Here is a 26,161-nt window from a genome sequence, read left to right on the forward strand (position 1 = left end):
GGTAGAGGATCCTCTGGGTGTGTCTGAGAGATTAAGGTCAGTTCTTAGGGCCGAATCTCTATACCTGGGATGAACTATATTATTCACAAAGGAGGAAAGGGAAATGATTCGAAGAGCAGGAATGAGAATTTGGGATCAACAGCACCAGGCAGGACCAGACGCAGATGTGAAATGGCCCTTGCAAAGGCCCAATTGTAATAATCAGATGGCGGAGCACAGAGCCCATATGGCAGACCTACGAGCCATCATTGTGCAGGGAATCAGAGAGTCTGTTCCCCGAGGACAGAATATTAACAAAGCATTCAATGAGAGACAGAGAAAAGACAAAACCCCGACTGATTGGCTTGAGAGATTATGTAAAAGCCTTCAACTGTACTCTGGTGTAGATCCAGCAGCTCCAGTGGGACATGCATTATTAAAGACCCAGTTTGTGGCAAAATCATGGGTAGACATCTGAAAGAAACTAGAAAAATTAGAAGACTGGTAAGAAAAAGGGCTAGAAAGGGAAACAAAAGCCTGGGAAACAGGTGCATTCAACAGGAAAAAAAAAAAAAGAATCAAAGGACGATGGAATGTTTTTAAGGAAGAATAGGGGGAGTCAGGGGCTCTATTTGCTGAGGACCACAAGAGTAATCGAGCCCTTGATAAAACTGAAGTTAGGTCCTCAGCGTCAGGAAGTAGAATTTTTAGTGGACTCGGGCTGAGAGATCTACGATCAGCCAGTGCTGTGTCACATTTGCAGCTGCTTTCCTGTGGGAGCTATCTCCAATCCCACTCACTTGGACATTTGAACTTCCATTGAAAAAATACAGACTGTCTGTAGAAGTTATACCCATGCGTATGTGAGCTACAAGAGAGCAGGAAGGCAGATCCCATCTACAATATTTAGTTGGTCCCCATGTAGTCTATCAACCAGCACTGTGTCACATTTGCACCTGTTTTTCTGTGGGAGCTATTAACAATCGCACTCACTTGGACTGCTCAACTCCCATTGAAAAAATATATGCTGTCGGTTAAGTTTTACCACTGCGTATGGGAGCTACAAAAAAGCTGGAAGGCAGACCCCACCTACAGTAGTAAGTAGGTCCTCATGTAGTCTATCAGCCAGCAGTGTCACATTTGCAGCTGCTTTCCTGTGGCAGTTATCTCCAATCCCACTGACTTGGACTGCTCAGCTCCAATTGAAAAACTACATGCTGGCAGTAGAAGTTATACCACTGCGTATGGGAGCTACAAGAAAGCAGGAAGGGAAAAAGGGAAACCAGCTGTATTCTATCATGTCCTCTTTCCTCTAGCCAAGTCTCCACAAAACTCACCACATTTCCCCCGTTTTCTCTTTGGAAAATGATATTAGCCTGCCACATCCTCTCAAAAGTTCTTTCTATTGTCCGTTGAATACAATTTATAAAACAGGGAAACACTAACAATACAAATAGAACAATACCCATAAAGCCAATTCCGTTCATTATAACATTTCGCAACCAAGGGCCTATTCCCCACCCCTTAAGTCATCCTTCAAGTCCTAATCCCTCTTCTTGTTTCAACTGATGGAATCCCTGTTGAAGCTCTTTCAGTTTGGCATGTATCGAGGTGGAATGGTCTGACAGGTTCATAGAACACGTGCCCTCAAATTCTTCACATCCATGTCCGTGGGCTAATAATAAAAAGTCTATTGCAGCTCTATTTTGTAACACCGCATGATTTACACTTTGAACGTCAGCTGTTAACATATCAATCATTTCTGAAGTTTTATTTAACTCGTCTTTAGTCCAACATCCTAACTGTTTAGCCAAGTTCATGGCCTTATTGGCTGCTCCTCCTGGCAAAAGGGTGGCAACTATGACTTGCTTCAGTTCACTCCAAAATCGTGGGGGACCAATATCAGTACAATCAAACTCATAATAACTACGTTTTTTGCGGGAGCTATTATTATGGTCAGCAAGCTGCATTAGCGTGGTTAAGTTAGGGTGGAATAAAGAAAGTTTCCCCAAATAACAGGGTCCACCCGGGGGATTTACTGCTATTCCGTTCCAGGCCCTTTCTCCACAGATTAAAAATATACCCGTGGGCAATTTCTTCGGTGATGTAATACTAGAGACATTACAGCTGGGATACAATTGCTTAAATACCGTTTCTGACTTCAAAGAAGAGTCTAAGGTGGTCCAATATTTTCAATTTCTATTAAAGTCATGGATATCCCGTGACATAAAACTTATCCAATTTCCCCCAGTTCTATTAGTACCGAAGCCTGCATTGGCACTTCCAAACAAGTCTGTTTCCTCAGGGGGTGAGGCTAATGTGGTATTAAGGGACTTAATTATCTCACATTGACGTTTCCCATCTGAATGATCGTGATCATCGCTAATTGTGTTCAGTCCCGTCCTATTACACAAGGTGTTATTATCTACTAGTCCACAAAATTCCTCTGGATTCCATACGGGCAATCCTATCAAACACGTTTTAAAAGGATTAGTAACCCCTCCCAAACTAAGACAAAGAGATCATTGACCAGTTTGATTAGCAAAGGTTATCCAAATATTATCTCTAGGCTGATAAAAATGCGTCAAGCTGTTAGCAATTATAGTTATACTAAAAGCTATGGTTATAACAAAACACCTCATTATTATTCATTAAATTCACTGTCTTTTTGTTATATAACCTTCAGTCTTTTGATTGTTAGCCAGTCCTCCAATGACCGCAAGACAAGTGTGTATTTATTCTCCAATCTCTTCCTGTCCTTTTTCGTCAGATGGTTTGATCTCCGCAGCTTCAAGGACAGCTCTTGTCCACCTGGCTGGCACCCAAATGGATCCTGTGGGAGAATCAACACACAAATACCCACGTCCCCATAATAATACTTTGGCCGGAGGCTGCCATATCCCTGTCACAATATTTAACCCATATTTCTTTCTTCCCCTCCTTTTGTGTCTTTGGATTATGATGCATTATTACAGATGGTAGCTCCTTTTCCCCAAACACACACAGGTGGTTCATAACAAATAAGGCCTTTAACAATTTCCTATGTGGGTCTTTCACATCCCCATATTTACCAAGATATCTTTTTAGAGTCCCATTAGCTCTTTCTATTATGGCCTGTGCTGTGGGGGAATGGGGAATCCCTGCTACATGTTTAACTCCCTGTGGTAGTTTGAGCCTGGCTGGATGCCAGGTGCCCACCACACCGCTTTACCCCCCACCTCCCGAGAAGCAAGCCAGGGAAGGGGAGAAAAAAAAGATGGGAATCTCGTGGGCTGAGATAAAAGCAGTTTAATAAAGAAGCAGCAAAGCCGCGCGCGCGGGAAGCAAAGCAGAAGCAGATAAGCTGTTACTCTCTACTTCCCATCAGCAGCGATGTCCGGCCACCTCCCGAGAAGCAGGGCTTCAGTACGCGTAGCGGTTGCTTTGGGAAGGCCAGAAATGCATCTCGCCTCCCCTTCCTGCTCCTTTCCCCCAGTTTATATTACTGAGCTGACGTCATATGGTATGGAATATCTCCTTTGTCAGCCTGGGTCAGCTGTCCTGGCCATAGTCCCTCCCAAGATCATGCCCACTCACAGCTATTGGTGAATGTGGGGGAAGGAATGCTGGAGGGACAGCCCCGATGTTGTGCAAGCGGTAGTCATAATATTGATATCAACAGTAAGCACAGCACTGCAGGACCTGCTGTGGAAAATCACTACCGTCCCAGACCCACTACAGTCTCCACCCCTTATTCCATACCATTTATGTCATGCTCAGACAAACCATCTTAACAATCCATATACATTCTTATATACTCTCATTAACCAGTACCCCCACTCTTCAACAGACAAACATCATTCTTGTATTCCCTCTTGCATCTTGCATCAAACAAACAAACAACATTCTTATATCTTTCATCCTCTGTAGATGTTCACTGGAGCAGGTCATAACTTCTGTCTCATCCATCAAGATGAATATCCAGGCCAGGGGAAACAGTATGTTCAGTGTTGGGCACCAGCACCGGCTTGGTTTGTCCACTTGTCCGGTTTTTCTTGCAAAGTTCATCTACAACAGATAACTCACATAACAGGTTATTTTTCCCCCAAGGTTAAGTCTCCTTGAGGTACACATCGAGTTTCCCCATCCTTTCTCATCACCCACCAAGTACAGCCAGGCCCTTGAGCAAAGACAATCCCACGAATGGGCTTGCCTTTTCCCATGGGAGGTGCAACCCATACTGCCTTCCCCAGCCATTTCCCTGGGTGCACTACGGGGACCTTATCTCCTCCCACAGTGTGTAGTGGTTTTGTTTGGGCAGGACCAGGACGGTTAGTTGAACCTCTGCTATTGACCAGCCAAGTGGCTTCTGCTAAATTTTTATCCCACTGCTTCCATGCCCCATTGCCCAGTGCTCTCAACATGGTCTTTAGTAACCCATTATATCTCTCAATCTTTCCAGAGGCTTGAGGGTGATAGGGGATGTGGTATATCCACTCAATGCCATGTTTCTTTGCCCAGGAGTTTATGAGATTATTTCGAAAATGAGTTCCATTATCTGATTCAATTCTTTCTGGAGTGCCGTGTCGCCACAAAACTTGCCTTTCAAGACCCAAGACAGTATTTCGGGCAGTGGCGTGGTTTACAGAGTATGTTTCCAACCAACCAGTAGTTGCTTCCACCATGGGGAGTATATACCGCTTGCCTTGATGTGTTCGTGGTAGTGGTCCAACATAGTCAATTTGCCAGGCCTCACCATACTGAAAACCCAGCCATCGGCCTCTGTTCCAGGGAGACTTGATTCGTGTGGCTCGCTTGATTGCGGCACATGTTTCACATTCATGGGTGACCTGTGTGATGGCTTCCATGGTCAAGTCCACCCCTCGATCACGAGCCCATCTATATGTTGCATCTCTTCCCAGATGTCCTGATGTTTCATGGGCCCATCGAGCTATAAATAGCTCACATTTACGCTCCCAGTCTAGATCTACCTGAGCTAGTTCAATTTTAGCAGCTTTATCTACCTGTTGGTTATTCCATTGTTCTTCATTGGCACGGCTTTTTGGCACATGAGCATCTACATGACGTACCTTCAGAGTCATATTTTCCACCCGAGCAGCAATGTCTTGCCATAATGCAGCAGCCCAGATGGGTTTACCCTTGCGCTGCCAGTTGGTCTTCTTCCATTGCTGTAGCCATCCCCATAGAGCATTAGTCACCATCCGGGAGTCAGTGTAAAGATAGAGTACTGGCCACTTCTCTCGTTCTGCAATCTTTAGAGCTAGTTGGATAGCCTTCACTTCAGCAAACTGGCTTGACTCACCTTCTCCTTCAGTGGCCTCAACAACTCGTCGTGTGGGACTCCACACAGCAGCTTTCCACTTACGATGATTTCCTACCACGCGGCAGGATCCATCAGTAAACAAAGCATAATGCCTCTCATCTTCTGACAGTTCATTATATGGTGGTGCCTCTTGGGCACGAGCTACTTCCTCAGGCAATGCTCCAAAATCTCTGCCTTCTGGCCAGTCCATGATTTCTTCCAGGATTCCTGGGCGATTAGATTTCCCCAGCCGAGATCGTTGTGTAATCAACGCCATCCACTTACTCCATGTAGCGCTGGTTGCATGATGTATAGAAGGGGTTTTCCCTTTGAACATCCAGTGTAACACAGGCAGACGTGGTGCCAAGAGGAGATGAGCTTCTGTGCCAATGACTTCTGAAGCAGCTCGAAGTCCCTCATATGCTGCTAGTATTTCTTTTTCAGTTGGGGTGTAGTGGGCTTCCGATCCTCGATATCCTCGGCTCCAAAACCCTAATGGTCGACCTCGGGTTTCTCCAGATGTTTTCTGCCAGAGGCTCCAGGTGAGACCATGCTCTCCAGCGGCAGTGTAGAGGATATTCTGCACATCTGATCCTGTACGGATGGGCTCAAGGGCGACTGCACGAGCTATTTCCTGTTTAATTTGTTGAAAAGCTTGTTGTTGCTCAAGGCCCCACTCAAAACAGTTCTTCTTTCTGGTTACTCTAAAGAGAGGGCTCACAAGCTGACTATAACCTGGGATATGCATCCTCCAGAATCCCACAAGGCCCAGGAAAGCTTGTGTTTCTTTCTTATTAGTCGGTTGAGACATAGTAGCTATTTTATTCACAACATCCATAGGCACATGCCGACGCCCATCTTGCCATTTTATGCCCAAAAACTGTATCTCTTGTGCAGGTCCCTTTACTTTGTTTCTTTTTATAGCAAAACCAGCTTTCAGGAGAATCTGTATTATTCTTTTCCCTTTCTCAAACACTTCTTCTGCCTTGTTGCCCCATACAATTATGTCATCAATGTACTGTAAATGTTCAGGGGCATCACCCGTTTCCAGCACAGTTTGGATTAGACCATGGCAAATAGTAGGACTATGTTTCCACCCCTGGGGCAATCGATTCCAGGTATATTGGACACCTCTCCATGTGAAGGCAAATTGTGGCCTGCACTCTGCTGCCAATGGAATTGAGAAGAATGCATTAGCGATGTCAATCGTAGCATACCACTTGGCTGCTTTTGACTCCAGTTCATACTGGAGCTCTAACATGTCTGGTACAGCAGCACTCAGTGGTGGTGTCACTTCGTTCAGGCCACGATAGTCTACTGTTAACCTCCACCCTCCATCAGATTTTTTCACAGGCCATATGGGACTATTAAATGGAGAATGAGTTTTGCTAATTACTCCTTGAGCCTCCAGTTGATGAATCAACTCACGGATGGGAGCCAGGGAATCTCGGTTCGTGCGATATTGCCTCCGGTGCACTGTCCTGGTAGCAATTGGTACCTGTTGCTCTTGAACTTGCAGCAATCCCACAACAAAAGGGTCTTCTGAGAGGCCAGGTAAATTAGAGAGTTGTTTGATTTTCTCTGTATCTACAGTGGCTATACCAAAAGCCCATCGATACCCCTTGGGGTCTTTGAAGTACCCTCTCCTGAGGTAGTCTATGCCAAGAATACAAGGGGCCTCTGGACCAGTCACAATGGGGTGTTTTTTCCATTTGTCCCCTGTTAAGCTCACTTCAGCCTCTAATACAGATAATTCTTCACATCCCCCTGTCACTCCAGAGATCCAGACAGAATCTGTGCCTCTATACCTTGATGGCATCAATGTACACTGTGTCCCTGTGTCTACTAAGGCTTTATACCTTTGTGGGTTTGATGTGCCAGGCCATCGAACCCACACAGTCCAGTAGATTCGGTCATCCCTTTCCTCCTCCTGGCTGGAGGCAGGGACCCTCTATTTCTGTTCTTCATCAGAGTATTCGCTATCTGATCCTTGCAATTGCAGACCTGAAGTCTCCTCATTGGCTTCGAAGGAAGTAGTTGCAGTTCTTCTATGTCTTGGAGATTGTTGATTGTCCTCTTTTGGTTTGGCAGCCACTCTGCTGACAGCTCTCCTGGGCGGTCCTTTTCTAACAGCTGTCTTCCCCCTTAGTTCACGTACACACGCTTCTAGCTTAAAAGTGGGTTCACCATCCCACTTCCTCATATCCTCTCCTTGGCCACGCAAAAAGAGCCAGAGTTCATTTCGCGGTGTACTCCTGCGTCTGGGACTTCCCTTTCCCCTGGTCGGGACAGTGGATGACTGAGTTCTTGAGGCAGATCTAACAATCAGGCCATCATCCCACACTGATGAGGAGGTGCAGAGGCTCTCTTCATAGTTCTGTAACCAAGAAGATACCCTCTCCACTGTTGGTATGTCCATGTCTGGATGATACACCATTGCCAGGATATTAGAATATGTAGCTGGGGCACTCTGGATCACTTTTCTCAACATGGCCCGTGTACACTGGACATCGTCTGGATCTGTGGAGGCCTCGACATTATCCAGATCACCATAGATGACTTCCAACACAGCTAATTCCCTTAGATATTGGATCCCTTCATCAGCTCTAGTCCACTTTCCTCGGGCATTTACAAGGTCTTCCTTGAATGGGTATCTTGCCCGTACACTTGAGAGGAGTCGTTTCCAGAGACTACAAACTGAGGTTTTCTTTCCAATGCCTTTATCAATTCCCCGGTCCCTAGCAAGAGATCCTAGCTGTTGGGCTTCTCTGCCTTCCAATTGTTGACTGTCAGCCCCATTATCCCAGCATCGGAGCAGCCAGGCACCAATCCGCTCACCTGGCTGGCGACTGTAATCTTTTCGCATATCTCTAAGTTCTGTTGAGGTGAGGGACCGAGTAGTTTCCATTTCCTTTTCGATTTCTTTCACTTCTCCTGATCTCCTTACCGAAGGACCAGTTTCTTCTTCTAGCCTTTCCTCTTCCTCCTCGTCTGCCCTTACTAATCGATGATATGGACTTGACCTCCTTATCCACTGCTTCTTTTTCACTACTGGGGCAACCACTGTGGTTGTTGTTTGGTTCCCTGACTCAACCATGGTAGTCTCAGGTATAGTTTGAATTTCCACCTCGGCCATAGTTCTCTGAGAGGGCTGGACTGCGACTGACTCAACTATGTTGGTCTCAGGTACCGTTTGAGTTTCCATTTCAATCACAGTTCTCTGAGAGGGCTGGACTGCGACTGACTCAACTATGTTGGTCTCAGGTACCGTTTGTGTTTCCATTTCAATCACAGTTCTCTGAGAGGACTGGAATGCAGCTCGGTAGGCAGAGGCTAGGCCCCAGTATAGTGCCTGAACCTGATGGGCCTCATTAGGGTAGGTAAGACACCCTTCTATCAGGTAGCGTGTCAGTAAAGCAGGGTTTTTTATCTGTTCAGATGTAAAATCCCAGATTACAGGAGGTGATAACCGTCCTAGGAATTTGCCTAAATTCATCCACATACCCTGCCACCCAGGGACTGGCCGCTTCAGGGGGCATTTTAACATGTTTCCATCACAAATTTGTACTCTCTGATACCCAGATGACTCCAGATTCCACAAGATATATAATATACCAACCATGTTAATTAGTAATATTAAAACTCTCGTATAAGGGTGACTAAGGACCTGGGAAGTCTGTGTAACAGAATTGTCTAGATCAGTCCGAGCTGAGGAGAAAGAGGTGCTTTGCCCCATGGCCTCCACAAGATAGCTCCCACAGCACACTAAATTCATCAGTAACAGAATGAGACTTGCTATTATTATTTGGGCCATCATGTTCCCAGGCGCTTTCATCCTCTTCACAAAATTATATAGCCAGCTTAGCAAAGCTATTAAGGTTAAAGCACAGCCGAGAGTCAATGTTAGGAGCATCGTGTTCCCAAACATTAGAAAGTGTAAGATAAGCTGCATAGCAGCAAGGCTCCGTGAACAGCACAGGAACTTTGCTCTCATTGGTTTACTGTAATTGCAATGCAGTTAATGTAAATCTGCAATTATCTCGCCCCACGTTGGGCGCCAAAAGGGCTGTGGTAGTTTGAGCCTGGCTGGATGCCAGGTGCCCACCACACCGCTTTACCCCCCACCTCCTGAGAAGCAAGTCAGGGAAGGGGAGAAAAAAAAGATGGGAATCTCGTGGGTTGAGATAAAAGCAGTTTAATAAATAAGCAGCAAAGCTGCGCGCGCGGGAAGCAAAGCAGAAGCAGATAAGCTGTTACTCTCTACTTCCCATCAGCAGCGATGTCCGGCCACCATCTCGTGAGAGTTACGCGTAGCGGTTGCTTTGGGAAGGCCAGAAATGCATCTCGCCTCCCCTTCCTGCTCCTTTCCCCCAGTTTATATTACTGAGCTGACGTCATATGGTATGGAATATCTCCTTTGTCAGCCTGGGTCAGCTGTCCTGGCCATAGTCCCCTCCCAAGATCATGCCCACTCACAGCTATTGGTGAAGGTGGGGGAAGGAATGCTGGAGGGACAGCCCCGATGTTGTGCAAGCGGTAGTCATAATATTGATATCAACAGTAAGCACAGCACTGCAGGACCTGCTGTGGAAAATCACTACCGTCCCAGACCCACTACACTCCCCATTGCCTCATAAACTGTTCTATACTTCTACTTATATAGGCTGGCCCATGTGCTTATATCTGCTACCACCAGCACCTCCTCTCACTCCACCCCGTGCCCCCCTCTTCCGTACCTTCCACCTCTCATGTTACAACCCAAGATCTTCCGGACGCCTACCACATCTCCTGCTCCCTATGCTCGATGACTCCAGTGTCCTGTGGCACGGGCTGATACATAGAGTGTCTGCCCAGCACATATGCTAGCTGAGCCAATTGCCGGAAGATATGATCAGGTGCTGGTCGTGTTCCACTTCACTATTCAGTGTTACCAATAGTTGAGTGACTCCATCTTGATCCGCATCACGGCGAGCACTCCGAGAAACACATCAATCTGCAAGAGAGACTCAGTAGACCGTTATATCTTCTACGTCCCATGATCTCCCCCCTCCCTAAGACGGTTGAACTGTGAGCGCATTTAACGACCGTCTGTCCCTGGCTAGTGTGAGGGATACCGTGGCTCAATGCATGGGAATAGCTGGTATGTCCATGATCCCTCCGGGCAGCCTATAACTCAAATTTTACTAACACGCATCAGACTTCTATAATCAGCAGCAAAAGCTAGCGTGTTTATAGTACTTCTAATTGGTCCTTTCTCTAAAAGCCAGCTGTAGTTTTCTGTGACAAGCCTTGCAGTTTCACACGCTGCCTCAGCCTCCTCCTTGCTCGAAGTTGTTATCTTGTAGGTATTTTTGCTTCTTCGTTTCTCACAGTCGAGAGCAGCTCAAAGACAATCTGCACATTAGTTTAGCAACTCATTCCTGGTAAGCTTCTTCTTATCCACTGAAAAAAAAAAAAAACCACAGCTGACAAACAAAGTTATTATACTTGTGCTAAAGGTAAAATCTCTAGTAGGTCTATGTTGCAAAGTTGTATGGCTAATACTACTTACATTACTAATCAAGTCTTCTAATGTCATTGAGGTTTGGTTACTTTGTTTGCTAGGCCAGTATCCTAATATGCATAGTTGAGTTAATAAAGCAGATACTCCTACACCTGGAGCAAATATACTAGTTGCTATTATTGCTGAGGGAGACCAAAGGTAACATAATCATCACATTCACCAGTAAATGCATGCACAAATTGTTTTGGACAAAGATGTTTCAAATCATTGTGTGATTAGGCATCAAGATCGTCAGTTGTCCCAAACTGCATGGTCCCCTTTGTAATCTCCAGGGTATTCCAGGCCATGTCTGGTCCCCACAGATCAGAAAAATTCCCTTTGGTAACTGTACAGGCACAAGACTAGACCTGGATCTTTTTGGTGAAGTATAATTGCACCAAGATGTTGTGTTCTTATACACGCCCAGGATGGGATACACATTCTGTCCCATATGTTTTGGTATTGCTGGTAAAACTAAACATAACACAAAAATCCATCTTTATAGATCCCAATAATTCTAACTCCTGTGGCTCTGTTGTCATTATTGGCAACCATGAAATGATCAAATCCCAGCTGTCAACTTTGCGATTACCCTTAACTAAGGGATTTGTTTTTAATGCATTTGGTACAGGGCCATTGTGCCACATCTGATGGAACTCCCACCAAACAGGTAGAAAAAGGATGATCTGGAGTGGCCATTGATAAACATATTGTAGACTGATTGATTGCTTTGGCCTGTGTAAGCCACATGTTTTCCTTGGGTTGTTGAAATTGCCTAAAACCATTTACCCCAACCATTTGAAGCATCAATAGTATGACAAAATCCCCCCCCCTTTTTTTTTTTTTTTTTTACTCCTGATCAATACTTCACCAATGAGTCTAAAACATAAACCACCTTTTAGCTTCTCAATGTCAAAATGTTCTGTTCTTCCAAGATCCATTCCTGACACCTAAAACACCTTAGAAAGTTTCCACTGTAGGAAAACCAGTATTCATCATCACATTTACAGCAAAATGCATAACATCACAACCAACAGTTTTTACACTCTTTGAGGCAAGGGACTGAGGATGGAAAGGATGACGCCAGCGGTCCATGAGGTCTGGGGTCGGCCGTGTCGACGCGAGGTGTGTGTGGGGAGGCACCCCGGAGACACTGACCGGGTGCGGGAAGCGCTGCGTGGCGGCGATGGCTGCGGATGGAAGGGGCAGGGAGGGGTCTGGCTCCCTCCGTGCTGTCCCCGGCGCCGGCGGCGCAGCCGGTATTACTCTCTCCTATGTTTTCTTTGTCTTCCCTCGCGTGCCCGATGGTGCCCAGTCTAACATGGGGTCTCGCTCCCCCACTCTCCTCTGATCATCCTGCGCTGCACCCCCCGCCCGACTCCGCCCGCTTGGCATTCCCCCTGCAAGTCGTCCCAGGGGTAACTCGGTGTGCTGGGCTCGAATGGGAAGCAGCTCTCCCGCGGGGGTTCTGCTCCGAAGCCCCTTCGCCTTTCTGACTTTGTAAAAACTCTTGTGTAGAGGAGAACTTTTTTCTTCACTCCACGTACCGCACCACCCCCCATCTCCTCACCAGACTCCGTCTTCTAGCTCTCATTTCTGCCACTCCTCCACGTAGATCACTCATCTTCAGTGGCCAACGAGGCGGCTGACTTTTCCCCTTTGTCCCGCCTCCATTTCCGTCAGACGCCAACTTTGGCGGATCGTGGGGGTGGCTGACTTTTCTATTTTCTCGGTATCATCCGCCTCAGCGCCGTTCCCGCCACTACTCTCGGTGCTACTCCCCGTGCTGCTCTCGATGCCTCTCCCGGCGCTTCTGCCGGCGCTACTCTCGGTGCCTCTCTGGGCACTATTGTCGGTGCCTCTCCCTGCGCTACAAGCGGGGGGAGGGGAAGCATTACTTTTTAGAAGGTAGAAGCTCATCATTGGTTCCCAGTTAGATGCAAATCTTGCATCTAACATGCGAGGACATGATAGAATACAGCTGGTTAGGAAGTAAGCATTAAGCGGTAAGATATTGGACCCTTGCTCAAGGACGTGGTGTCCTTAAGCAAGAGAGTTGTATGACAACAGGATGAGAAAACAGGAACTTAGTTTGGGTTGAGCAGCCACAAGCGTCCGAATTATGTTGAAACAGGGGCAGGATTGACATTAAACTGGGAACCAATGATGAGCTTAGCTTTTGCAATATTTGTGAGCCTGATTATTGTATCTATAAAAGAGTTTTATCTTTGCAAATAAAGTTGAGACTTGCTCAGCACTACAGGGTGTGACTGTCTCCCGTCGTCTTCAGCAAATGGTGACCCCGACGTGATAGCGACTTGGCGCCACGGCGGAGCGACAAAGGGGTTCGGGTCCTACGCAACAAGGACGGCAATAAGCGTGAAAATTGGGAACATGCCGTGCCCTGGGTGACCGTATAGACGAGCCTGGCCGATATGTGCCGCCAGACCTTGAAGGGCTGCAACAGCGCGCTGACGATAATAGGTATGGAAAGGCAAGTGACATATGATTTATTTACTACATTCTTGCAGAAGCGGCAGATAAAGTTTATAGATCTGCAGAAGGACCTACCAGGGTTGTTTGCTTATGGGTATGCTAAGGGAGTGTTTCAGAATCCACATACAGTACATGAATTGAGCAAATGGCGTAAATTTGGGGTTTTTCTGTTGGAAGCTACCCTGGAGGACGATAAGACAGCTAAAAAGTTAGGGAAGCTTTGGAGGATAGTGCACAATGAGCTGCTGCAACATTCGGCAGAAAAGAAGGCTGCTGAGCACACATCAGCAGCATAGAGTAAGAATAAAAACTATGAGCGTGACTGGTTCCAATCCATCCCGCTGACTCCTACCGTCTCAAAAGTAATGCTCCCACGCCCGCGTGTAGAAAATGGCCCTAGAGGCACGGACGGGGTACGAGAACCATGTGAGCCATCAGCCCCTCCTGAGGAACAGGAGTGCCGGCCTAAAGTGTAGAGAGGCAATGCGATTAGTAAGGGAGGCTATGGAAAAGGTAAAGGACCCAGGTGGAGTGCCAATATATATGGGAATCAAACAAGGTCGGGATGAAACGTTCGGGACCTTTATTGAAAGTTGCCTCCGCCATAGAGAGGGCTGGAGTTCCGGAATATATGCGTGGCACCTTGCTAAAATAGTGCGCCCTACAGAATTGTAATCCAGCTACCAGACAGTATTGAGTACGTTAGGAGCCAATTGGTCAATTGAAGACGCTTTAGAGCGTATGGCCCAGGTCCCAACAGGTCAACAAGTTTTCCTCGTGGAAGCTATTAAGGAATTGGGATTAGGATTAAAGGAACAGGCGAAAGCAACTCAGAATCAGGTGTTGGCCGCCCTTGCACCCCTTCAAGCATCCGCTGTGACCACTCAAAGGGGCTCTTCCAGTGCACGAATAAAGTGCTACCGGTGTGGCGGAATGGGACATTCCCGTCGTGAATACAATGCTACAGGAATCTGGTGTCAAAAATGCCAAACGGACAATCACGACACCGGGGCGTGTCGTCGCAGTCGGGAAACTCCAATTCGAGCGCATCGAACCGCAGTGGCCGCGCTCAGACACAAGTCGCCGCTGCAGCTCAACAGATGTCAGCAGCTGCCTCCAGCCAGCCACAAGTGGGAGCCTCGGAATGGACCTGGCAGCAGCAGTAGATGTTACCATTATGACAACAAGCCCACAGAAGATACCCACCCGGAGTGAAAGGTCCAATAACTATAGGGGGACAAACAGTGGGCGCATTGTTGTTAGGACGCTCGTCAACTACCATGCTTGGACTCTGTTCTCCCCGGAGTTATTGATGCGGATTATTTGGGAGAAATTATGATCATGGCCCACACCCCCTTTCCACCCATACAAATGATGAAAAATCAGAGAACTGCGCAATTAATACCATTGGAACAAATGTCAAAAGGAATAAGACCAATAAAAGAGGACTTAAGAGGAGAAGGGGGATTTGGCTCCACGGGAGGACTTACACTGTTGACTATGGATCTCAGTGAAAGGCCTAGACACAAAATAGACCTTGAATTTCAAGGACAAAAAAGGTCCTTGATGGGATTATTGGACACGGGGGCAGATTCCAGCATTATCAGCCCAAGATGTTGGCCACAACACCGGCCCCTGCAACCGGCAGCAACTACTGTGACTGGGGTAGGAGGACTTACTCTGGCTAGTCGCTCTCCATCCATCTTGGTTCATGTGGATGAGAAAACCATAAGTGCTACTTTTTCTGTTGTGCAGCTGCCTCCAACCGTGCAATGTCTTATTGGTCGAGACATACTAGCCCAGATAGGAATGGTCTTAACAAACGAGCACCCTTTGGCATAATGGCCGTTGCATGGACTTTCCCACTTCCTATTACCTGGAAAACAGCCAAGCCAGTATGGGTTAAGCAATGGCCTTTAAAAAGGGAAAGTCTTGAGCATGCTCATGAGTTAGTGCAAGAGCAACTTGCCCAAGGACATTTAAAGTTATCTACAAGCCCGTGGAACACTCCTATATTTGTTATTAAAAAGAGATCTGGCAAGTATCGTTTGTTACATGACCTACGTGCAGTAAATGAACAAATGGAACCTATGGGAGCATTGCAGCCAGGACTACCCACTCTGGCTATGATTCCACAGTGTTGGCCACTGTTAATCGTAGATCTAAAGGACTGCTTTTTTACCATTGCCTTACATCAGCGGGATACACAACGGTTTGCTTTTACCTTGCCTGCAATAAATAGCGAAGGTCCCGACCATCGTTTTGAATGGACAGTTTTGCCCCAAGGCATGCGTAACAGCCCAACTATCTGTCAGCTGTATGTTGACGCAGCCTGACAACCCCTTCGATGACAATGGCCTAACGTTATCATCTACCATTATATGGATGATATCCTCTTTTCTCAGCTTGTACCATTTACGGAACAACAGGTGGAGGAGATTCGACAGGCACTGGCTCAATGCCACCTTGTGATAGCTCCAGGAAAGGTTCAGCGTACAGCTCCATGGAAATATCTTGGATGGTCTTTATCAGAACAGCTCGTAGTACCACAGAAGCTACAGCTCCAACTACAAATAAAGACCCCGAATGATGCTCAGAAGCTTTTAGGAGAACTGCAATGGTTAAAACTAATAGTGGGAATACCCAACGAGTTGTTAGAAAAACTACGACCACTTTTGAAAGGAACCAACCCCACGCGTCAAATATAGGTAACACCAGAGCTTCAGGATGCGCTTCAACAAATTACGGACTGTGTCATACAAGGGCAGGTCCGACGTCACGATGTTGACTTACCTATTGACTTAACCATCAGGTATAGCAAAAAGTATTTGCTTGGGGCCTTGACACAATCTCAAAAGAAAACGGCGGAGGTATGGGTTCTAGAATGGATTTCCCCAGCCTTACAACAAACAAAAACCCTTTTTCAAAAAATTGAGATGTTGGCGGGACTAATAAAAAAGGGTCATGAAAGAGCATTACAAGTAACTGGTGCTGAGCCGCATACGATAAGGATACCAATGAAAAAAGACTCTTTACAATGGTATTTAGACAATACAGAAGATCTTCAGGAGGCGCTCTTAGGTGGCGGCAGTATAGTAGCAACAGACAAAATAATAAAAGCACCATTACAATGGCTAGGAAAATGGAATTGGCTAGTACGACCCAAACGAGAGCCAGCCCCCATCGCGGATGCGTTAACAGCATACACGGATGCAGGAAGAAAGTCTAGAACGGCGGCAATAACCTGGCAAGAGGAAGGGGAGTGGAAGCACCAACTAATAAAAGCAGAAGAGAAAGACTCATTACAAACCTTGGAACTGTTGGCAGTAGTATGGGCCATGATGAACCTGAAAGGGCCCCTGAATGTGGTTACAGACTCGTTCTATGTCGCAGGTATCGTAGAGAGAATCGAGGACGCCTCCATTAAGAAAGTTCAGAATCCCAGACTATTTGAATTATTAATACAGCTGGAGAAGGCAATAAAGCTTAGGGAGCATGTTTATGCCGTTATACATATCAGGAGCCATAAATGGGACATTGGGCTGGGAGAAGGTAATGCTAGGGCAGGTAAGCTGGTAACAGTGACGCATAACACGCCTCTGTCCAAACAGATACTAGCCAGAGAAGCGCACTCCCTGTTTCATCAGAATGCACGGGGCTTAAACCGAGAGTTTCAATTATCGCTAAAGGATGCAAAGGCTATTGTTAGAGCTTGTCCCATTTGTAGCCATCAAAATGTAGGTGTTGGCTTAGGCTTGGGGGTGAACCCTAGAGGATTATCTGCAAATGAAGTTTGGCAGATGGATGTCACTCATGTGGCAGAGTTTGGAAGACTAAAATATGTGCATGTAACCATAGACACATGGAGCAAATTCGTTTGGGCAACAGCACAGACAGGGGAGAGGGCCATGCATGTGGAGCGTCATTTATATAGTAGTTTTGCGGTAATGGGAATTCCTCAGAAAATAAAGACAGACAATGGGTCGGCCTATATAAGTAGAAGCATAGAACAGTTCTCGAGTCAATGGGAAGTTGAATATGTAGCAGAGATTCCCCATTCCCCAACAGGACAGGCCATAATAGAAAGAGCTAATGGGACTCTAAAAAGATATCTTGGTAAATATGGGGATGTGAAAGACCCACATATGAAATTGTTAAAGGCCTTATTTATTATGAACCACCTGTGTGTGTTTGGGGGAACAGGAGCTACCACCTGTAATAATGCATCATAATCCAAAGGCACAAAAGGAGGGGAAGAAAGAAATATGGGTTAAATATCGTGAGCCTAAAACAGGGATATGGCAGCCTCCAGCCAAGGTATCATACTGGGGACGTGGGTATTTGTGTGTTGATTCTCCCACAGGATCCATTTGGGTGCCAGCCAGGTGGACAAGAGCTGTCCTTGAAGCTGCGGAGATCAAATCATCTGACGAAAAAGGACAGGAAGAGATTGGAGAATAAATACACCCTCGTCTTGCGGTCATTGGAGGACTGGCTAACAATCAAAAGACTGAAGGTTATATAACAAAAAGACAGTGAATTTAATGAATAATAATGAGGTGTTTTGTTATAACCATAGCTTTTAATGTAACTATAAAAGCTAACAACTTGACGCATTTAAATCAGCCTAGAGATAATATTTGGATAACCTTTGCTAATCAAACCGGTCAATCATCTCTTTGTCTTAGTTTGGGAGGGGTTACTAATCCTTTTAAAATGTGTTTGATAGGATTGCCCGTATGGAATCCAGAGGAATTTTGTGGACTAGTAGATAATAACACCTTGTGTAATAGGACGGGGCTGAACACAATTAGCGGTGTTCACTATCATTCAGATGGGAAACGTCAATGTGAGATAATTAAGTCCCTTAATACCATATTAGCCTCACCCCCTGAGGAAACAGACTTGTTTGGAAGTGCCAATGCAGGCTTCGGTACTAATAGAACTGGGGGAAATTGGATAAGTTTTATGTCACGGGATATCCATGACTTTAATAGAAATTGAAAATATTGGGCCACCTTAGACTCTTCTTTGAAGTCAGAAACGGTATTTAAGCAATTGTATCCCAGCTGTAATGTCTCTAGTATTACATCACCGAAGAAATTGCCCACGGGTATATTTTTAATCTGTGGAGAAAGGGCCTGGAACGGAATAGCAGTAAATCCCCCGGGTGGACCCTGTTATTTGGGGAAACTTTCTTTATTCCACCCTAACTTAACCACGCTAATGCAGCTTGCTGACCATAATAATAGCTCCCGCAAAAAACGTAGTTATTATGAGTTTGATTGTACTGATATTGGTCCCCCACGATTTTGGAGTGAACTGAAGCAAGTCATAGTTGCCACCCTTTTGCCAGGAGGAGCAGCCAATAAGGCCATGAACTTGGCTAAACAGTTAGGATGTTGGACTAAAGACGAGTTAAATAAAACTTCAGAAATGATTGATATGTTAACAGCTGACGTTCAAAGTGTAAATCATGCGGTGTTACAAAATAGAGCTGCAATAGACTTTTTATTATTAGCCCACGGACATGGATGTGAAGAATTTGAGGGCACGTGTTCTATGAACCTGTCAGACCATTCCACCTCGATACATGCCAAACTGAAAGAGCTTCAACAGGGATTCCATCAGTTGAAACAAGAAGAGGGATTAGGACTTGAAGGATGACTTAAGGGGTGGGGAATAGGCCCTTGGTTGCGAAATGTTATAATGAATGGAATTGGCTTTATGGGTATTGTTTTATTTGTATTGTTAGTGTTTCCCTGTTTTATAAATTGTATTCAACGGACAATAGAAAGAACTTTTGAGAGGATGTGGCAGGCTAATATCATTTTCCAAAGAGAAAACGGGGGAAATGTGGTGAGTTTTGTGGAGACTTGGCTAGAGGAAAGAGGACATGATAGAATACAGCTGGTTTCCCTTTTTCCCTTCCTGCTTTCTTGTAGCTCCCATACGCAGTGGTATAACTTCTACTGCCAGCATGTAGTTTTTCAATTGGAGCTGAGCAGTCCAAGTCAGTGGGATTGGAGATAACTGCCACAGGAAAGCAGCTGCAAATGTGACACTGCTGGCTGATAGACTACATGAGGACCTACTTACTACTGTAGGTGGGGTCTGCCTTCCAGCTTTTTTGTAGCTCCCATACGCAGTGGTATAACTTAACCGACAGCATATATTTTTTCAATGGGAGTTGAGCAGTCCAAGTGAGTGGGATTGTTAATAGCTCCCACAGAAAAACAGGTGCAAATGTGACACAGTGCTGGTTGATAGACTACATGGGGACCAACTAAATATTGTAGATGGGATCTGCCTTCCTGCTCTCTTGTAGCTCACATACGCATGGGTATAACTTCTACAGACAGTCTGTATTTTTTCAATGGAAGTTCAAATGTCCAAGTGAGTGGGATTGGAGATAGCTCCCACAGGAAAGCAGCTGCAAATGTGACACAGCACTGGCTGATCGTAGATCTCTCAGCCCGAGTCCACTAAAAATTCTACTTCCTGACGCTGAGGACCTAACTTCAGTTTTATCAAGGGCTCGATTACTCTTGTGGTCCTCAGCAAATAGAGCCCCTGACTCCCCCTATTCTTCCTTAAAAACATTCCATCGTCCTTTGATTCTTTTTTTTTTTTTCCTGTTGAATGCACCTGTTTCCCAGGCTTTTGTTTCCCTTTCTAGCCCTTTTTCTTACCAGTCTTCTAATTTTTCTAGTTTCTTTCAGATGTCTACCCATGATTTTGCCACAAACTGGGTCTTTAATAATGCATGTCCCACTGGAGCTGCTGGATCTACACCAGAGTACAGTTGAAGGCTTTTACATAATCTCTCAAGCCAATCAGTCGGGGTTTTGTCTTTTCTCTGTCTCTCATTGAATGCTTTGTTAATATTCTGTCCTCGGGGAACAGACTCTCTGATTCCCTGCACAATGATGGCTCGTAGGTCTGCCATATGGGCTCTGTGCTCCGCCATCTGATTATTACAATTGGGCCTTTGCAAGGGCCATTTCACATCTGCGTCTGGTCCTGCCTGGTGCTGTTGATCCCAAATTCTCATTCCTGCTCTTCGAATCATTTCCCTTTCCTCCTTTGTGAATAATATAGTTCATCCCAGGTATAGAGATTCGGCCCTAAGAACTGACCTTAATCTCTCAGACACACCCAGAGGATCCTCTACCAAATCTCCTCTTCGGGTGGGCTCTTAGCTTTCTTTTCCTTAAGAGCGAACAAGGATACCTTATTAGAAGGTTGGGGTATCCAGAGACTCGCATATTCAGTTTCCTCTTGGGTAACGGTCTTCTTATCATTTACTCACAAATTGAGGTCTGCTCATAACCAGTCCTCAAAAGATGGGGCGCCCCCCTAGTCTGGGAATCCAATACCAAATTTACCTGTATCCGAGTCACGGCACCAAATTGTTATAAGTTGCTGTGAAAAAGTTCACAGGCCAATTTAAATGACTCACAGATCAAATTTATTAAGGAAGCGGCAAATAAGCAAAGCAGCGCTGGGCGACCGGGAGACCCTGCTCCACCAACGGTGTGCGATCCCCCCCCCCCCCCCCCCCCCCCCCCCGTATCAGAATCCTTTTATACACTTCTTATCGGTCGACTGCATCGCTCCCTGGTGTACTCTGCGCATGTGCCCGTCTTGTTGCTAGGGGTCTTCTTCTGCCTCCTGGTGGTCGTAGGGTGGTGACTGGGATGAAGTCAGTAGTCTTCCTCTAGTGGCCCGCTCATGGACTCATCTCTTGGCTCTTATCAGCTCATGCGCAAGCTATGGTTCCGGCTACAAGCACCTTGGCCAACTGCACCTGTGCACATTGTAGAGAATTTACGGTTAAAGTTTTAAAAGACTTTTAAAAAGACTTTAAATGATTCCTTGCACAACTATTTGTTCATGATTTGATTAATGAACATGACCTATTCCAATACAGACGGGAGAAAGCGCTCATAGGAAAGCAGCTGCAAATGTGACCCACTGCTGGCTGATAGACTACATTGGAACCTACTTAACACTGTAGTTGGGGTCTGCCTTCCAGCTTTTTTGTAGCTCCCATACGCAGTGGTATAAATTAACCGACAGCATATATTTTTTTAACGGGACCTGAGCAGTACAAGTGAGTGTTATTGGAGATAGCTCCCACAGGAAAGCAGCTTCAAGGATGGCACAGTGCTGGCTGAGAGACTACATGGGGACAAACTTACTACTGTAGATGGGGTCTGCGTTCCTGGTTTTTTGTAGCTCCCATACGCAGTGGTATAACTTAAAGGAAAGCATGTAGTTTTTAAAGGGATCTGAGCAGTCCAAGTGAGTGGGATTGGAGATAGCTCCCAAAGGAAAGAAGGTGCAAATGTGACACAATGCTGGCTGATAGACTACATGGGGACCTACTTACTATTGTAGGTGGGGTCTGCCTTCCAGCTTTTTTGTACCTCCCATATAACTTAACCAGCAGTCTGTATTTTTTCAATGGTAACTGAGCAGTCCAAGTGAGTGGGATTGGGAATAGCTCCCATATGACGCGAAATTTTCGGCTCTTGGCGTAAAAACCGATCTCGAAGCCTGAAACCAGGCTCGAAGCCTGAAAAATGAACCAGACTCGAAGTCTGCAAACCAGACTCGAAGCCTAAAACCAGGCTCAAAGCCTGAAAAATGAACCAGACTTGAGGACTGAAAACCAGGCTCGAAGCCTGAAAATCCAGCTCTAAGCCGACTTCATGCGGCGATCAACCCAGGGTCCGATTCTCAGCTGGGTGGGAAGAAATCAGTCCTACTCAATGTGAGTGATAGCAGAAATCTTCTTCTTTATTGAGAGCAAGCTCTAACTTATATACACAGCAGCTTCAAAGCTAGCTCAGCAACAGCAGCTAATAAATTTCACTTTCTTGTTCATCCTACTTGCAGTTTCTGCTATAAGCAAGTTCCCTCACATTTTCCCATCTTTTTTTTCCCCAAAGTTGTTTACCACTTTTAGCCGAAAACAGTCCGACCTTGAGGGAACAGAAAGCGGACTGCTATCTACACGACAGCAACTGCTTTAACCATGGCTCTGACTCTGGTCTTGATTGTGCATTAAATTCATACAACTAGAGCTCAGATTGCCTTGTCCCATTATACCCTGGGATCCATGTCCATTCTCCCTTAACCATTCCTCCACAATTCCCCCGTTTTGTTTGTGCACAATCAAGACTGAGTGAGTCAGTCGTTGCACTGCCTTCATAATACAACTATATATTATTCTAAATATTACAAGCAAAAGAAAAATAACAAAAATCCATCTTAACCCTTCTTTGATTAACTTTGTCAACCAAGGTGACAACCCCCTAAAAGCTGATTGAAGCCAATTATCAAAAGGGTTATAACCCACCATAATATTCTTAGCGTGAGCCTTTAAATATGCCAAAGCTTTGTGAATAGATTCACTATGATCAGAAAGATTAAAACAACACATGCCTTCAAAGTCTTGGCATCCGTGCCCTTCCGCCAATAGCAAAAAATCAATAGCAGCACGATCTTGCAATAAGGCATGTCTAAGGCTTTTCTGGTCTGCCAACAATTTTTTCAATAACATCAGTAGTAACATTAGCTTGCTCCTCCGACCAACACACTAATTTTTCTAACTGCCGTAAGGCCTGGGCTCCCTTAACCATTCCTCCACACAACAGTGCTGGCTGATAGACTACATAGGGGCCTACTTACTACTGTAGGTGGACGCTGCCTTCCTGCTTTTTTGTTGCTCCCATACGCAGTGGTATAACTTAACTGACAGCATATATTTTTTCAATAGGAGTGTAGCAGTCCAAGTGACTGGGATTGGAGATAGCTCTCACAGGAAAGCAGGTGCAAATGTGACACAGTGCTGCCTGATAGACTACATGGGGACCTATTTCCTACTATACGCTTGGTCTACTTTCCAGCTTTTTTGTAGCTCCCATGCGCAGTGCTATAACTTAACAGCATATATTTTTTCAATTGGGACCTAAACAGTACAAGTCAGTGTTATTGAAGATAGCTCCGAGAGGAAAGCAGCTGAAAATGTGACACAGTTCTGGCTGATAGACTACATGGGGACCTACTTACTAATGTAGGGGAGATCTACCTTCCTGCTTTCTTGTAGATCCCATACGCAGTACTATAACTTAATAGAAAGTATGTATTTTTTCAATGGGAACTGAGCTGTCTTAGGGAGTGGGATTTGAGATAGCTCCCACAGGAAAGCAGATGGAAATGTCACAAAGTTCTGACTGATAGACTATCTATGGACCTACTTACTACTGTAAGAGGGGTCTGCCTTCCTGCTTTCTTGTAGCTCCCATACGCATTGGTATAACTTCTATCGACAGCATAAATTTTTTCAATGGGAGCTGAGCATTCCAAGTGACTGGGATTGGAGACAGATCCCACAGGAAAGCAGCTGCAAATGTGACACAGTGCTGACTGATAGAATATATGGGGACCTACTTAATACTGTAGGTGGGGTGTTCCTTCCAGCTTTCTTGTAGATCCTATACGCAGTACGATAACTTAATAGACAGCGTGTATTTTTTCAAGGGGAGATGAGCAGTCCAAGAGAGTGGGATTGGAGATATGTCCCACAGGAAAGCCGCTGAAAATGTGACACAGTGCTGGCTGATAGACTACATGGGCACCTACTTACTACTATAGGTGGGGTATGCCTTCCTGCTTTCTTGTAGCTCCCATACGCAGTGGTATAACTTCCATCGACAGTCTTTATTTTTTAAATGGCAGTTGAGCATTCAAAGTGAGTGGGATTGGAGATAGCTCCCATAGGAAAGCAGCTGAAAATGTGACACAGTGCTGGCTGATAGACTACATGAGGACCTACTTAGTACTGTAGATTGGGTTTGCCTTCCTACTTTCTTGTACCTCCTATACGCAGTGGTATAACTTCCTCCGATAGAATGTATTTTTAAATGGAGATGACGAGTGTAAGAGCGTGGGATTGGCGATAGCTCTCAGGAAAGCAGCTGCAAATGTGACACAATGCTGACTGATAGACTACATGGGGATCCACTTACTACTGTAGATGGAGTCTGCCTTCCTGCTTTAATGTAGATCCCACACGCATTAATATAACTTAATGGAAAGCATGCATTTTTTAATTGGGATCTGGGCAGTCCAAGTGAGTGGGATTGGAGATAACTTCCACAGGAAAGCAGGTGCAAAGGTGACACAGTGCTGGCTGATAGACTACATGGGGACCTAGTTACTACTGTAGGTGGGGTCTGCCTTCCTGCTTTCTTCTAGCTCCCATACACTTTACTATAGATTAACTGCTAGCATATATTTTTTCAATGGGAGTGAGCAGTCCAAGTGAGTGGGATTGGAGATAACGTCCACAGGAAAGCAGCTGCAAATGTTACACAGTGTTGGCTGATAGACTACATGGGGGTCTACTTACTACTGTAGGTGATTTCTGCCTTCCTGCTTTTTTGTAGCTCCCATACGCAGTGGTATAACTTAACAGAAAACATCTATTTTTTTAATGGGAGTTGAGCAGTCCAAGTGAATTGGATTGGAGAAAACTCCCACAGGAAAACAGCTGCAAATGTGACGCAGTGCTGGCTGATAGACTACGTGGGGACCTCCTTACTACTGTAGGTGGTGTCTGCCTTCCTGCTTTCTTGTAGCTCCCATGCGCAGTGGTATAACTTCTATCGACTGCAAATATTTTTTCAATGGGCGTTGAGCAGTATAAGTGACTGGGATTGGAGACAGCTTTCACAGGAAAGCAGCTGCAAATGTGACACAGTACTGTCAGATACATTACATGGGGACCTACTTAGTACTGTAGGTGGGGTCTGCCTTCCAGCTTTTTTGTTGCTCCCATAGGCAATGGTATAACTTCCATTGACAGTCTTTATTTATTAAATGGCAATTGAGCAGTCAAAGTGAGTGGGATTGGAGGTAACTCCCATAGGAAAGCAGTTGCAAATGTGACACAGTGCTGGCTGATAGACTACATGAGGACCTACTTAGTACTGTAGGTTGGGTTTGCCTTCCTACTTTCTTGTACCTCCTATATGCAGTGGTATAACTTCCTCCGATAGAATGTATTTTTAAATGGAGATGACAAGTCTAAGAGCGTGGGATTGGCGATAGCTCCCACAGGAAAGCAGGTGAAAATGTGACACAGTGCTGGCTGATAGACTACACGGGGTTCTACTTACTACTGTAGGTGGAGTCTGCCTTCCAGCTTTTTTTTAGCTCCCATAGGAAAGTCTTCCTTCATACTTTCTTGTAGCTCTCATACGCAGTAGTATAACTTCTACCGACAAAATGTACTTTTAAAGGGAGCTGACGAGGCCAAGGGTGTGGGATTGGAGAAAGCTCCCACAGGAAAGCACGTACAAATGTGACACAGTGCTGGCTGATAGACTACATGGGGAACAACTGTGTCCTGTAAGTGGGGTCTGCCTTCCTGCTTTTTTCTAGCTCCCGTATTAAGTGGTATAACTTTTACTGACAATCTGTATTTTTTCAGTGGGAGTTGAGCAGTCCAAGTGACTGCGTATGGCAGCTACAAGAAAGCAGGAAGACAGACCCAACCTACAGTAGTAAGTAGGTCCCCATGTAGTCTATCAGCCAGCACTGTTTCACATTTGCAGCTGCTTTCCTGTGGGTCCTATCTCCAATCCCAATAACTTGGACTGCTCAACTCCCATTGAAAAAAATACTGACTGTCGGTTAAGTTATACCACTGCGTATGGGAGGTACAAGAAAGCAGGAAGGCAGACCCCAACTACAATGTTAACTAGGTCCCCATGTAGTCAGTGCTGGCTGATAGACTACGTGGGGACCTACTTACTACTGTAGGTGGG

The 26,161-nt window shown here is 45.6% G+C and overlaps 1 pseudogene; it reads left to right on the top strand.

Moving 5' to 3' along the window:
* The window catches only part of LOC133628420 (tektin-3-like), a 57,818-nt pseudogene extending 41,436 nt beyond the window's left edge, over positions 1–16,382 (top strand).
* Positions 16,383–26,161: the final 9,779 nt, after the last annotated feature.

Source organism: Colius striatus, chromosome W (assembly GCF_028858725.1).
Source record: "Colius striatus isolate bColStr4 chromosome W, bColStr4.1.hap1, whole genome shotgun sequence".
In the NCBI taxonomy this organism is placed as follows: Eukaryota; Metazoa; Chordata; class Aves; order Coliiformes; family Coliidae; genus Colius; species Colius striatus.